This window comes from Oryctolagus cuniculus, chromosome 9 (assembly GCF_051225735.1).
Source record: "Oryctolagus cuniculus isolate XC-2025 breed Fujian yellow rabbit chromosome 9, ASM5122573v1, whole genome shotgun sequence".
Lineage (NCBI taxonomy): Eukaryota > Metazoa > Chordata > Mammalia > Lagomorpha > Leporidae > Oryctolagus > Oryctolagus cuniculus.
Genome location: NC_142875.1, coordinates 137,182,406 through 137,194,762, shown reverse-complemented (window position 1 = coordinate 137,194,762; position 12,357 = coordinate 137,182,406). Strand labels below are relative to the sequence as shown.

Here is a 12,357-nt window from a genome sequence, read left to right as displayed (position 1 = left end):
CAGAGGGCAATAGCCACAGGGGAAAGCCGGGGACAGGGGCAGGGGCCATCACCACACCTCAGGGAAACCCAGGCAGCATTCCCCTCGCGCAGGGCTTCCCAGTGGGCTAACCCGGGTCACAGGTTTGCACCTGACCTTTTGTCATAAGTGTGTTGCCAGTTCCTACATGGACTCCACAAGTTTAAGCATCTAACGTTTAATGAAGTATTATGCAATAATCTACCCATCATTTCCTTAATGATTAATATTTATGGAATTTCCACATATTGCTACACTTTAAATGCACAATAATTACTCCCTTTTTTTTATTTGAAAGGTGGAGAGACAGAGAGGGAGACACAGGCAGAGAGAGAGAAACAGATAGAGAGATCTTCTATCAGTCTCCTAAATGCCCAAAACTCCCAGGGCTGGGCCAGGCTGAAGTCAGGAGCCAGGAACTCCATTCTGGTCTCCCACGTGTGTGGCAGGAGTCCACGGACTTAAGCCATCATCCGCTGCTCCCCACGAGGTGCATCAACAGGGAGACGGGCTGGAGGCAGAACTGGGACTCGAACCACGTGCTCCAAAGTGGAGCAACTTTAACCACTGTGTCAAACACTTACCCATGTAACATATTACTTTTAAAAAAACATTTCCTTAAGATGACTCTCAGAACGGAATCCTTGAGTAAAGTCCTAAGAACGCTGCACATTCCAGGTTCTGAAGCACTGGATCACGTCTCATGGGCATGCGTGCAACACCTTCCACGGTACCCTCCCCAGCTCGCAGCGTCTTTGCCGACCCTGCTGCACGCATGGCAGGAGACCACCCAGCACAGACCCTGGCTCACACAAGACACCAGACACCAGGTCCACCTGAACACCCAGTGTTCCCATTCGAGCACCTTCTATCTCACAGGGAGTGGGCTGCAGAGCAGCGGGAGACGTGGTTCCAAGGTCAAGTCCACAAGGACCCAGTGCAGAGGGGAAAGACTGACCTGCGCACTCCCTACAGCTCCTCTTATCTCTGTGTTGGCCACAGGACAGTAAACCTGAGGGGATTTCTTCACACACAACTGCAACCCAGTTGCCTCTGGTCTTTGTCAGAGTGCAGTGAATGTTTAAAGATTACCCAAGCCCTCATTGCTTCATCGACAAGTGGATCAAACCCTCGCCGCCCGCCAGCATGACCTAGGGAAGGTGTTAAAAGCAAGCATCTGGACCCTTTCCCAGGTCCTTCCACAGGGATTTGTGGGATTCCCACCAACAGCCAGGACGGGGGCCCAAACAAGGCAACAGGAATGAGGGTCAGTTCTGAGGTCAGCTCTTCTGAACCCTCAATTTCTGCTGAAACAAACCTGGTTAGAGTTTTCCTCCTCCCTTCCCTCCTTCCACTTCGATGTGGAGAAGGCTCCGGCACGGAGCCCAGTCTGCACTGTGGCACGGTCCCTCACTGCCCTCGGGGTCAGCATCCATTCTAGTCCCCCAGGAAGCCAAGGACCCTTCAGGTCGCGAACTGCAGCAAGGCCCCTGGCTACAGAATCACCACAAGCTGCCAAGTCCTCCAGTGGCACCCCGGCCCTCTCCGTCCCCTCCCCCCCTCCCCCCCAGCAGTCACCTTTTCCTCTCCCTCCCTGAAGCACGCGCAGTGGAGAGCAGGTGCACCTCCCGTGGGGTTGGCAGGGCACAGAGCCTGCATCTACAGACACCTGCAGGCACCGCACACACAGCTCATCGCCTGCACTCTGCACCCCACGCTGAGTGACGCCTTCTCCAGGAGTCATGCCCCCGGGGGCACACCTGGAGTGGGACCCCACGCTGAGTGACGCCTTCTCCAGGAGTCATGCCCCCGGGGGCACACCTGGAGTGGGACCCCACGCTGAGTGACGCCTTCTCCAGGAGTCATGCCCCGGGGGCACACCTGGAGTGGGACCCCACGCTGAGTGACGCCTTCTCCAGGAGTCATGCCCCGGGGGCACACCTGGAGTGGGACCCCACGCTGAGTGACGCCTTCTCCAGGAGTCATGCCCCCGGAGGCACACCTGGAGTGGGACCCCACGCTGAGTGACGCCTTCTCCAGGAGTCATGCCCCAGGGGCACACCTGGAGTGGGACCCCACGCTGAGTGACGCCTTCTCCAGGAGTCATGCCCCGGGGGCACACCTGGAGTGGGACCCCACGCTGAGTGACGCCTTCTCCAGGAGTCATGCCCCCGGAGGCACACCTGGAGTGGGACCCCACGCTGAGTGACGCCTTCTCCAGGAGTCATGCCCCGGGGGCACACCTGGAGTGGGACCCCACGCTGAGTGACGCCTTCTCCAGGAGTCATGCCCCGGGGGCACACCTGGAGTGGGACCCCACGCTGAGTGACGCCTTCTCCAGGAGTCATGCCCCGGGGGCACACCTGGAGTGGGACCCCACGCTGAGTGACGCCTTCTCCAGGAGTCATGCCCCGGGGGCACACCTGGAGTGGGACCCCACGCTGAGTGACGCCTTCTCCAGGAGTCATGCCCCCGGGGGCACACCTGGAGTGGGACCCCACGCTGAGTGACGCCTTCTCCAGGAGTCATGCCCCGGGGGCACACCTGGAGTGGGACCCCACGCTGAGTGACGCCTTCTCCAGGAGTCATGCCCCGGGGGCACACCTGGAGTAGGACCCCACGCTGAGTGACACCTTCTCCAGGAGTCATGCCCCGGGGGCACACCTGGAGTGGGACCCCACACCCCCCATGTGTAGGCAAGAGCAGAAGTGATTGCTAGTGGCGTTCACTCCCTCAGATGCTCAGACAGGCGCATAAGGATAAGCAGGGACCCCCTTCTGCCTGCACACCCAGTTCTCTACGATTGTTCAGCAGAGAGACGGTGGGCCCTTCACCCCGCACACCTGTGGCATTGAGTGCTGGGGAAAGGACAGAACCAGGGAGATCTGATCCAGGTGGGAGCCCCTCCTCTTCCGCATTGCTTGCAAGAATGAGATCTCAGGGTTTCAAACAGGATCACTGTGCCACCTAGGCTGGGCACTTAAGATTTTCCTAAAGCCCACAGAAGAAAAATCTCCAGGTTATCAGTGTTCCTGTCCAAGGAGACAGGCCTTGGATTCGCTCTGTACCTGAGCCATGGAGCTGCTGCAGTGCTCCGTGCTGGCCCTTTCAGAACCTCACAGATCCAACTGGGACCTGCAGGGAAGCACAGCGGAAGGTGCTCCCAAGTGGTTTTGCCTCCTGCACCACCCTGCATTCCACCACGCCCACCCAGACAGCTACAGGACAGAGAGGGCACATTCCCTGGTGTCATCCTGCACAGCCTGGACATCACCACGCGCCCCTCCTCTCAAGGCCACAGATCCGACCTGCTGGCCAACGCAGGGGGGGGGGGGTCCTGCCCCACTCACGAGGCCCGACCTCAGCTGCCTGAGAAGCACTTCCAGGAAGTGGCCCAAGTTGCCCGAGGCCCTCTCATCCCCAGAGCCCACTTTTGAGAATCTGGAGCCACAAAACATTGACACAGGGCCTTTCCGTGTCTCCCAGAAGAAGACAGAGCTGGGGACGCCGCAGGCACAGCGCCAAGCACAGAACAGCTGAAGGTGGAGCTCCACAACTGACAGTGCTGTCTGCTCAGGGAAGAGGAAGCAGGAGGTAAGACAGACGCCAGGATAAAGGGCCCTCACCTGCAGGGAGCACGGCGGAGGCTGTGCAGCGAGGCGGACAGAGTGCGTTCCTGCTGCTCACGGGAGGGCACCGGCTTGAGGAGAGCCAGGAGTCAGAGCTCACGGGAGGGCACCGGCTTGAGGAGAGCCAGGAGTCAGAGCTCACGGGAGGGCACCGGCTTGAGGAGAGCCAGGAGTCAGAGCTCACGGGAGGGCACCGGCTTGAGGAGAGCCAGGAGTCAGAGCTGCAAGGCCACACCTCACCCTTGAGCACCCTCACAAGTCAGCTGAGGCTGCAGACATCCTTTTCTGACCAGCAGAGCAAAGTGCTCGCAGAGTGATTGTGAGAAGGACACGATACGATAGACCCTGCCCACTAGGAGCGTCCATTGTCTGCCTCTGCCCACCGGGAGCCAAGCTCCACTCTGCCTCTTTGTCCCCTCTTATGAGCACAAGGCCTGACCTGCTGTGATACCAAAGCACTGGGAGATGACGTGAAAGAATCAAAAACTTCACAGGCAGGAAGACGACAACTGCTTTCCCCTACCACTCTTTTTTTTTTTTTTTTTTTTTTTTTTTTTTTTGACAGGCAGAGTGGACAGTGAGAGAGAGAGAGACAGAGAGAAAGGTCTTCCTTTGCCGTTGGTTCACCCTCCAATGGCCGCTGCGGCCGGCGCACCATGCTGATCCGATGGCAGGAGCCAGGAGCCAGGTGCTTTTCCTGGTCTCCCATGGGGTGCAGGGCCCAAGCACCTGGGCCATCCTCCACTGCACTCCCTGGCCACAGCAGAGGGCTGGCCTGGAAGGGGGGCAACCGGGACAGAATCCGGCGCCCCAACCGGGACTAGAACCCGGTGTGCCGGCGCCGCTAGGCGGAGGATTAGCCTAGTGAGCCGCGGCGCCGGCCACCCCTACCACTCTTTTTACAGAAGAATGTTTTACTGATTCTTGACACTAAACCTGTGCTATGTGTAGCCTAGGGTTTTGTGTCTGTTCTGATTTGCATGTGTATGTGCACATGTAACCAACACAGGGTCTGCTAATTCAGCAAGTTACATATTTAATGACTGTTTAGGCATCAAAATTCAGCATGCACCATGTGTGAGACTTTGGCTGCCCCTGAGGAAGAGGTAAGGGACAGGGACCTAGAAGCAGAGAGAAGCTCAGTGTCAGTGTGCCAATGTCCTGGTTTTTAATATTAGAAATGACAGAGCCAAAACCACAGAAGCCAACTGAATCAAGAGAACCGAGGGAGAGGTGCTGAGGGGAATGAAACAGGCCGGGGCCTGCATTGTGGTGCAAGACAAGTGCCCAGTCCTTGCAGCTGCCCGCTCCCTTCCCCACTGCGAGGCCAGTGGCAGAGGCCTCACCGCAGCCTTCGGACCCCTGAGGCCTGCCCCAGTGGGAAGCTCGCATCACTTGGATCTGCCCCCAGACTCACTCTTTAACTCCCATGCAATGCAGAGAATCCCTGATACGGGAAGTCTCCAGCTCCTGCCAGAGACAGGTGCAAACTGTCACAACCCCCAGGGAAAAGAAGAGCTCCCACAGCAGGTCCCACACAGCACCCCAGGAGCCTGCAGCAGCTCCAACACACAGCAGGGAGTGACTACAAAAGTCAGCCTCAACCAAGGAGACCTGCACCCCCCTACACTCTTATCTGGGACAAAAAGAAACCAGAGCATGTGCCACTTGTGTTGAAAACCTTCTGGGCAGTTAACACTAAATGGGGAGAAACTGCCACAGTTTAGCCTTCCTCGGATGGCCGCATGCGTCATGGCAAAGTGCCCAGGTCTGGAGTCCAAATGCCTGGAGTCCAGGTCCCGGTGGCCACTTACAGGCTGTGTGATCCTGAGCCATTCACTGACCTCTCTGAGCCAGTCTCCTTGTTGGTTTTTAAAGGTTGTGTTTTGTTGTTTTTTACTTATTCGAAAGGCAGAGTGACAGAGAAAGAGAGAGGTGGGGAGAGAGAGAATGTTCCATCACTGCTTCACTCCCCAGATGGCCACAACAGCCAGGGCCAGTACAGGCCGAAGCCAGGACCCGGAGCTCTGTCCAGGTCTCCCACATGGAGGCAGGGCCCAAGCCCTCGGGCTACCATCTGCTGCCTCCCAGGTGCGTGAGCAGGGAGCTAGATCACAAGCGGAAAGGCTGGTACTCCATACAGGATGTCTATGTGGCAAGTGGCGGCTTAACCGGCTGCACCACAGCGCGAGCTCACGGCTCGTCACTCTTCAGTGTAAATGACAGCCCCAGACTCTGTGAGACAGGACGGGGAGGAGCTGCCTGCAGTGACGAGCCCAGGCCTGACCAGGGCGGCCACCATGTGCTCCCGCAGTTCTGTTCCCACTGGCTCCTGGCCTGCTGCCCGGCCCTCAGTTCTGCCCTCCGTGCTGTGTTTCCTTCCTTCCCTCCCCCCTCTGTAACCCCTGCTTACAGATTCAGTTAGTTCCCAGTCCGCAGTGGTCAATCAAACATCTTTGGAAAGCAGCACGCTCAAGCCTTGAGTTCCTGTGGACAGATTCCCCCCGTCACAGGGAACGCTGCATGTTCTGGAAACAGATGAGGACACACACATCAGGGACACCCTCCTGACGCCCCTGACTTAGCCAGGGAGAAGATGCACTCAGAAGGAGCCCCTGAAAACTGCATGACAAGAGGCACCTTGTGTGTCACAAACCCCTTGGACTCGCTCCCACACCAGTCAGCTGAAGACCCCACCGAAGGAAGATTTGATGAGAGAAACGAAACTCAATTGTAAAACCATCAAACAATCCATCTTCAAATAAACACATCAACGCATTATTGTGATGTTTAATTTTTCACAACTCCACTAAGGATTCAGGGAGAAAAATTCCTTCATACATTAATTGTCTTTATGAAAATAACCAGAGTGATCACAAGCTTGACTGCAAGAAGCGCTGTGTAGATAAAGTAAGTGGGGTCGCATGTACCACCACCAGGATGTCCTGCAAGTAAACTTAAATGCCATTGATGACATCGACTGAGTACCTTCTCTGTATATACTGCAGGGACATAAAGACAAGATCATAAGGGGTCCAAAGACACACACACACACACACACACACACACACACACACGGAGAGACAGACAGAGGTCTCCCATCCACTGGGTCACTCCCTAAATGGTCACAGTGGTGGGGCTGGGCCAGGCCGAAGCCTGCAGTCTGCAGCTCCACTCAGGTCTCCCACATGGGTGGCAGGAACCCAACGACTTGAGCCACCACGGCTGTCTCTCAGGGTGTGCACTGGCAGGAAGCTGGAGTCAGAAGCCAGAGCCAGGAAAGGAACCAGGGACCTGGAAGTGGGGATGGAGGGCCCCCCATCTGCTCCCAGCCAAATACTTTGTACTCAATTCTGCGGAGTGCAAGGTCTGACAAGCAGAGGGAACATTTGATGCAGAGCTGGATTTAAAGTCAGAAGAGCAGGGCTTGAATTCTAGCACACACCCTTTGGGGAGAGAGACCCTGAACCAATCTTTCTCTCTCAGCCCTTAATTTTCCCAGCTATTGAAACTGAAATAAATATCACAGCACTAGTGGCTTCCAGAGGTTGGGATGCTTGAATGAAATGGCACAGGAAGGGCTGGCACTATGGTGTAGGGTAAGGCTCCACCTGCAGTAACTACATCCCACATGGGCACCGGTTCATGTCCCAGCTGCTCTTCTTCCAATCCAGCTCTCTGCTTATGGCCTGGAAGAGCAGCAGAAGATGGCCCAAGTGTTTGGGCCCCTGCACCCATGTGGAAGACCTAGAAGAAGCTCCAGGATCCTGGCTTCTGATCTGCTCAGCTTTGGCCGTTGCAGCTATTTGGGCAGTTAACCAGCAGATGTAAGATCTGTCTCTCCCTCACTCTGTCTATAACTCTGCCTCTCAAATAAATAAATAAATCTTAAAAAGAAAGGAAGGGAGTGAGGGAGGCAAGGAGGAAGGAAGGAAGGAAGAAGGGAGGAGGGAGAGCGAGCACAGGAAAGGGTTTTAGAAACCCTCCTTATACAAACACAAAATCTTGGTGGGAGGTGCTGGGCTCCTTTGTCACTTGCAGAGGCTATAGCAGGGGCATTACCCTGAGGCCAATGTCATGTCCAGTACCAGGTGCAGAAACACGTGGGTGTCTTCAGAATACAGGTGATGCTCTCAGCGGAAGCCACAGCTTCTGTGAGTCTCCAGAGGACCTCTGGCTCCTGCTCCTTCCTCCATCCCCAAGGGTGGTGCTCGGTCACTATAAGACAGCTCGGCATCCTAGCTGAACTGCATATCACATCGACTTAGAATGTACAAGAGTTCAATTTCCACTTGGGGATGTTTTCACAAAGGCATCGTGTGCACTGGTAAAATTTCAAGGCTAGAAAGAATCCTTGACTCTACGCTGCTAGGCTGCAAGATGTCCAGGCAAACAGGAGTGGGATCAAGATTCTTAAAGCCACTTCCCACTGTGAGGACATGGCAACCCATCCATGCTGTCACCCCTGGAACTTTCTTGACCTTGAGATAATGAGGATATAATAAAAGTTCTTTTCTTAAGACTCACCACAGTATTTTCTACAACATCAAGATACGTGAAAAAACTCCAAGCATTCCACTATGATACTGCATCCTAGGATGCAGTACTCTGACGCCTTCACAATACAAGAACATATCAGAGGTGGCAAAACAAACTACTTATGAAACCGTACACAAAGCATGATTGTCATGCAAAATTATATGTAATGTATCCCTGTGTACAGACATACAGAGACTATGGATTACATGTAGTATATCTGTATACAGACACACCGAGACTGTGGATTACATGTAGTGTATCTGTATACAGACATACAGAGACTGTGGTTTACATGTAGTGTACCTGTGTGTACAGACATACTAAGACTACAGATTACATGCAGTGCATCTGTGTGTACAGACATACAGAGACTGTGGATTACATGTAGTGTACCTATGTGTACATAGACTATGGATTACATGTAGCATATCTGTGTGTACAGACATACAGAGACTATGGATTACATACAGTGTATCTATGTGTACAGACATAGAGAGACTATGGATTACATGTAGCATATCTGTGTGTACAGACATACAGAGACTATGAATTACATACAGTGTACCTGTGTGTACAGACATAGAGAGACTATGGATTACATGTAGCATATCTGTGTGTACAGACATACAGAGACTGTGGGTTACATACAGTGTATCTGTGTGTACAGACATACAGAGACTGTGGGTTACATACAGTGTATCTGTGTGTACAGATGTACAGAGACTGTGGGTTACATACAGTGTATCTGTGTGTACAGATGTACAGAGACTGTGGATTACATGTAGCATATCTGTGTATACAGACATACAGAGATTATGAATTACATACAGTGTATCTGTGTGTACAGATGTACAGAGGCTGTGGGTTACAGTGTATCTGTGTGTACAGACGTACAGAGACTGTGGGTTACATACAGTGTATCTGTGTGTACAGACATACAGGGACTGTGGATTACATACAGTGTATCTGTGTGTACAGACATATAGAGACTATGGATTATATGTACAGACATATAAACATTACATGTACAGACATACATGTAGTGTATCTGTGTGTACATATAGAGACTGTGGATTACATGTAGCATATCTGTGTGTACAGACATACAGAGATTATGAATTACATACAGTGTATCTGTGTGTACAGATGTACAGAGGCTGTGGGTTACAGTGTATCTGTGTGTACAGACGTACAGAGACTGTGGGTTACATACAGTGCATCTGTGTATACAGACATACAGGGACTGTGGATTACATACAGTGTATCTGTGTGTACAGACATATAGAGACTATGGATTATATGTACAGACATATAAACATTACATGTACAGACATACATGTAGTGTATCTGTGTGTACATATAGAGACTGTGGATTACATGCAGTATATCTGTGTACAGACACAAAGAGACTGTGGATTACATGTATGTATCTGTGTGTACAGACATATAGAGACTGCAGTACATATTTCACATATTACATATTCTATTGGAAGTGACCTGAAAGGATGTATGCCAAAATGTTAACAGTAGCTATCTCTAGAATTATCTATTTTTATTTCTATTATTGGTTTTCTCTTTTTTAGTTGTTGCATTTTTATTTCTGGTTATAAAAACTATAAAATATCTAGACAGTACAAAAAGATACCAACTAATAATACCACAGGGCCAGTGTTATGACATAAGCATATAAGGCTACCAGCTACATCAGCATCCCATATGGGCACAGGGTCATGTCCTGGCTGCTGTACTTAAAATACAGCTCCCTGTTAACGGCCTGAGCAAAGCAGAGGAAGATGACCCAAGTGTTTGGCCCTTGCCACTCATATGGGAGACCCCAGCAAAGCTCCTGGCTTTGGCCTAGTCCTGCACTGGCCACTGCAGCCAACTGGGGAAGGAACCAGCAGATGGGAGATCTCTCCCTCTTGCTCTCTCTTTCAAAATAAATAAATCTTTATTTTTTTTTTTAACTTGTAAGTGTTTCGTTTAATAAATAATGCACAGCCATACCATGGAATCCTACATGGCCCTTTAAAAAACTGTTTATGATTCATAAAATATCAATGATATATGAAGTTTAGAAAGTTTATATATATAAATATTCACCAAACAGCACATACCCACATACACAGGGCATTCCAAAGTTTGTGGAAAATGTGTATTATAAGGTGACTATGCACAGATTTCATAAAAATTTTGCAACAAAATTAATTACTCAAGTCCATTATTCCACAAACTTTTTGAAGTACCCTGTATACCACTGTACAATATGTTGTTACGGTCCTAATTTTGTGTAATAAATAAATCTTTGGGGCCAGCACTGTGGCACAGCAGATAAAGTCGTCACCTGCAGTGCCAGCGTCCCATATGGGCTCCGGTTCGAGTCCTAGCTGTACCACTTCCAATCCAGCTTTCTGCTATGGACTGGGAAAGCACTGGAAGAGGACCCAAGTCCTTGGGCCCTTGTACCTGCGTGGGGGACCCAGAGGAAGCTCCTAGCTCCTGGCTTCGGATTGGCACAGCTCTGGCCATTACAGCCACTTGGGGAGTGAACCAACAGATAGAAGACACCTCTCTTTCGTGCTCTTGCTCGCTTGCATTCCCTCTCTCTCTCTCTCTCTCCGCCTCTTTGTAACTCTGCCTTTCAAATAAATAAATAAATCTTTTTAAAAATAAATAAATAGGGGCTGGCACTGTGGCACAGCAGGTTAAAATCCCAGCCTACAGCGCCATCATGCCATATGGGCGCTGGTTCTAGTCCCGGCTGCTCCACTTCTGATCTAACTCTGCTATGGCCTGGGAAAGCAGTAGAAGGTGGCCCAACTCCTTGGGCTCCTAAACCCACGTGGGAGACCCAGAGGAAGTTCCTGGCTCCTGGCTTCGGATCAGCTCAGCTCTGGCCATTGTGGTTATTTGGGGAGTGAACCAGCGGAATGGAAGACCTCTCTCTGGCTCTACCCCCTCTCCAACTCTTTCAAATAAAAATAATTATTTAAAAAATAATAAATAAATCTTTAACTACACATACACACACATACATATTTCACAATCCCTTAATGGAAGACAATATTGCTAGCATTTTTACATAATCCTGACAAATTTATTTCTACACTTCCTCCTACACACACACACACACACAAACACACACACATTACAAAAAGAGGTTCATAGATATTCTAGATAGTCTGTTTCCATAGAAACATTGGACAGACCTACAGAGACTTCCCACATACCTAGCTCTTTGCCCACTCCCTGTTTGTCCTACGACTGACATCTTGCTTTGGCGTAGTGTGCCTGTTACGGTGGAGGAACCAATACTGGCACGTTTTTAGCAACTAAAATTTACTTTGGGATGCAGCCTTCTATGGGTTTTGCCAAACGTGCAGTTGTGTGTCCACCATCGCATCATGCTGAGTAGTTTCACGATCTAACAGTCCAGGGATTCTGCTGACTTATCCCTCCTTCCTCTCCCACCAACCCTAGCAGCCGCTGGTCCTTGCACCATATGCATGAGTATGCTTGCCAGGGCAGTCACACCAGGGGCACCCGTGGACTTGCCGTGCCCTTCTTCCACTCAGGAGAAGCCCTGAGGCCCTCCAAGCCTTTGCTCTCTGTTGCCAAGTGATGGCTTCTGTGAGCATGCACAACAGCGTGCCTACCACTTGCCTGCTGAAGGACATCTTGGCTGCTTCCCGTTTCTGTCCATTACAAAGCTTCCATAAATACTTGTGGGCTGGTTTTTGTGCAGCCCTAAGTTTCAGCTCATCTGGGGAAACATCAGCAGTGTAACTGCTGGGGCACATCCCCAGCTTGCTAAGAAACTGTCAGACTGTCTCCAAAAGGGCTGTGGCCACGAGCCTTCCAGTTCATACCCAAACACGTCACCGCATGGCACTCTGTGGTCTGCAGACATGAAAGCTTACTTAACCATGCCCTTCGCACAGACATCAAGGTCATTTCCAATTATTTGCTACTGCAAACAACACTCATATAGCCATAGTTGATTACTTTCAGTTACATAATTTTGAAGAAAAATTTTTAAAAATTAAAAGGTCCAAAAATTATGAATTGTAACAAAGGTCATGGGAAGTTATGCTCCCCTCGGCAGTAAAGGAGGGTACTGCAGGCCCCTAGCCTCTCATAAGACTCCACACCAAGTCTCTCAGCCAACTGG

At 51.1% G+C, this 12,357-nt stretch overlaps 1 long non-coding RNA gene across 2 annotated transcripts in view; it reads right to left on the bottom strand.

Annotated features, from left to right (window-relative positions):
- Positions 1–12,357, bottom strand: part of LOC138843915 (uncharacterized) — a 169,461-nt gene that overhangs the window by 143,177 nt on the left and 13,927 nt on the right. The window contains exon 2 of one of the 2 annotated variants that reach the window (XR_016213711.1): positions 6,061–6,175. The exons of the other annotated variant lie outside the window; for it this stretch is intronic. This is a non-coding gene — a long non-coding RNA (uncharacterized LOC138843915). The remainder of the gene's footprint in view (positions 1–6,060; positions 6,176–12,357) is intronic. 2 annotated transcript variants of the gene reach the window in all.